General features: G+C 47.0%; 1 long non-coding RNA gene across 1 annotated transcript; it reads left to right on the top strand.

The window, feature by feature from the left end:
- The first annotated feature begins 1,005 nt into the window (after window positions 1-1,005).
- LOC135399867 (uncharacterized) lies at window positions 1,006-2,084 on the top strand. Its single transcript, XR_010424437.1, has 2 exons — window positions 1,006-1,106; window positions 1,165-2,084. It is a non-coding gene; the product is annotated as an uncharacterized LOC135399867 (long non-coding RNA).
- Window positions 2,085-3,367: the final 1,283 nt, after the last annotated feature.

Below are 3,367 nucleotides of genomic sequence, written 5' to 3'. Positions count from 1 at the left end.
GAGGAAGGTGTTGGCTGCGACAGTGTTTTCCATGAAGAGGTGGGTGTCGAAGGAAACGCGCCGGCGGATGTGTATGCGGCAGACGGATGGTGATAACGGGATGACAATGTTGCACTCAGCTGCGCCATGAGCGCGCTTCGCTGCTGTGTCGGCACGTGTGTTTCCCGGCAAGCCAATGTGGCTTGGCACCCACTGAAACCACACGGAGTGGCCGGAGGTGACGAGGAGGTTGTGCACAACCAGGATCAGTGAGCGGATGTCAGAAACCACTTGCGAGCGAGGCGAAGACAGTGCCTCCAGCGCCGACTTGCTGTCTGTGAGGACTGTCCAGCTTCCAGGTGGACGAGCGGATACAAGCTTCAGTGCTTCGTGAATGGCTACAAGCTCCGCTTCGGTGGGCGACGTTTCGTGGGGAAGCTTGAAGGCTTGTTCGATGTTTTCGGAAGGGAGGAACAGTGCTGCTGTGGAGACGCCCGCGGAGACCGAGCCGTCGGTATATATCTGCAGTCGCTGGCTGTGTAGGGCGTCCAGGTGCTCCAGCACGAGGTACCGCAGGACAGGCGGGGGATGGTCGTTTTTGCTCGTGATGCCAGGGATATGTGTGTACACGGTGGGTGTGACCATCGACCACATTGGTGGGGTGTAAGACGAAGTAGACGCAGTTGATGGGACCGACACCTTCAGTCGCCGGACAGCGGCACCGAATGCCGACGCAGGGCAGTCATGGTCGATGTCCCGCAAGTGGTGGGCGGGATGACGAGTAAGGTATCGTGAGTAGGCGCGGAGGGTTTCCACATCGCGCAGAATGTGTGCTGGAGACTCCTTGCCCTCTGCTAGGACCAGGTATGTGTCTGTCGTTTTGGGAACACCCAGGCAGACGCGCAGGCTGCGGGCCTGGATGTTGAGGAGCTCGCGTTCATTGGCTTTGCTTACGGCGTGGAGGACTGGGAGGCTGTACCTCAGGGTTCCGGTCACCAGGGAGGTGTGGACGAGCTTAAGGGAAGGATTACAGTTGCCCTCATCTATACCGATCCCAACCCTGCTACATTCATCAACATAAAACCTTCCTCAAGCCAAGGGCGGTCAAGCAATCCGCAATTAGACTTGTAAGTTATCCATAACGGTATTTGTCCTTTACATGCAAAAACATTTGGTTTTCTTTAGAAAAGAAAGATATGTGAGATGAGATTGAGAAGCCTCCTGGGCCAAAGACATTCCTTTGTAAAACGTGGAAGATGCTGATTTGCCCTTCAACACAGGAACTTCAGAACGTGGGGTAGCATTCTGCTCAATGAGCGGAAGTCATCCCCATATCATCGTCATCATGTATTTATCTCTCTCTCTCTCTCTCTCTCAGAACGTGACACTCGAACGGCTTGTAAACCAGGGTGACGGCTCAGTTTTGTTACTTGGGTATACTATGTGAGGGGCCTTATTTATCGGCATATGGATGCATGGGCTGCTTCATGTGTTCCTCACAAAAGGCTATTCAATGTTCCAAAAATGTTACTGTAGTAAGAGACTATATACAGGACCTAACTGATGCCTATCATCACACAAAATGGATAAAGGACTGAATGGTAGTATGTTGTTGTACAACTCCGTATCTTCTGGATTACCGGTCCATTGAGTCCTTCTCGAGGCTTTGTGTGTTTGTCATTTCTTACATGTTCCAGCCTGAGAACATCAACTTCCATCGTGAAGAAAAATATGTTCAGATGCTCCTTACTCTAAGACTTCTGCTAGTTAAATTGTGCAATGGCAAAATTTATTCATTTGTATAACTATGGTTGTGAAAGATTTGAACAATATGTAACTTTGACTCATTGTGTCTAGTATAATATATACTCCGCTGAAGAGTTTTGTTTGCAGTGAATGCTGCCCTTCCTCCCTGTTTATTTCAAACAACTGTACCTGTCTTTGAGAACTTTGCATGATACACTAAGAAAAATTGTCGTTTTTTGCTAACTCTGTTGCCTGCATGTGTGCCGTGACCCTTATGCTGCACAAAATCTGTTCTTAGGACACAGTTCTGCAGCACAGGTCACACGTTTATGCAATAAACATAGATAATGTAAGTTGCAGAGTGTTGTGTTATGCAGTGATGTGTGCATCGCAGCTATTTTTATGTAGAATGTCATTAGCAGTGTGGAATACCTGCGATAAGCACCTAAAAAGTAATTGTCCGTCTGTGCTCGTGAAGCGTGCAATACAACAACAACAACATAGATGAATGGATGATGATGATCAAGGCGTAGCCGTTTTGCCGGAGAAGCAGCTCGAGTGTCACATTTTGTGCGCTCCTTTCAATTCTCGCAGTTTTTTGCACGAGATTTGTTCTGAAGATTACGCTGGTACAAAGTCGTTTACCTCGTATAGCGACAAAGTGGTCTGTTACGCCTGTACAGCGTTCTGTGTTGACATATACTATCCGGTATAACTAGTGGTGTATGGCTGTAATAAGCGAAAATAGAAGCATAGAGATTCTACGCATAAAACAGAAGTCAATGGCTTACTTCTAAAATAGCCATCAAAAAACGATCAAATTCTTTACCATTACTACCCGTCAAAAGCCCTAAGTGGAAGCCCATGACGCATAGAATAAAGGTCAAGAATTTGGTCGTTTTTTGACGCTCGCTATCCGTTCTCTTTTTTTGTTGTTGTTGTTCTGAGAGTGGGTGCGACAAGCCCAATGCTTGTCCACATCACGCTTCAAAAATTGTACTCCCCTCGCCCTAAAAACGAAGAGCAGACAGTCATTCGCAGGCATCTCTGGAAGATGGGACAAGTCGCAATGCTCGACCACATCGCGTTACAAAGATAATACTGCTCCCGTAATCGCTCCTCAGCAAATTATTAGGACGATAAGCATCTGGGTCCAGTAGTCTAGACGTGTCTTTGTATTGCCAAGCGTAGGGTGGGACAAGCGCAATCTTGCCCACATCACGTGTCTTTGCAATGAAGTATCTTTGTAATGAAGGACGGCATCAATATTTGCAATTAATCAGTGTTGGCAATGAAGTGTGACTTTGTAATGACGTGCCTTTCTATTGTCAACTGATTAGATGAGTAACAAAATTAGTGAGCCCATCTTCCTTGACGTTTTAACCTACTATTGGTATTGCTAACTGTAGGTGGACAAGCGAAAGCTTGCCCTATATGAAGAACAACATAACATCACATTGGTATGTATTGGCATCGAAGCGGAAGTCCAGTCACATGGACTTGCTCCCATATAAATGTCTCAACGAACTAGGACTAGAACTACTACATACCAACTCCTGCCTGTGAAATCACATCACGTTAAAGTTTTCCGTTCGTACTTCTCGTCGCCATGCAAGGACCAAAACTGCGGAGAGTTGCGAAT

Source organism: Ornithodoros turicata, chromosome 1 (genome assembly GCF_037126465.1).
Source record: "Ornithodoros turicata isolate Travis chromosome 1, ASM3712646v1, whole genome shotgun sequence".
NCBI lineage: Eukaryota > Metazoa > Arthropoda > Arachnida > Ixodida > Argasidae > Ornithodoros > Ornithodoros turicata.
The sequence above is the reverse complement of the archived record's forward strand: the minus strand, read 5'-3'. Positions and strand labels throughout refer to the sequence as shown.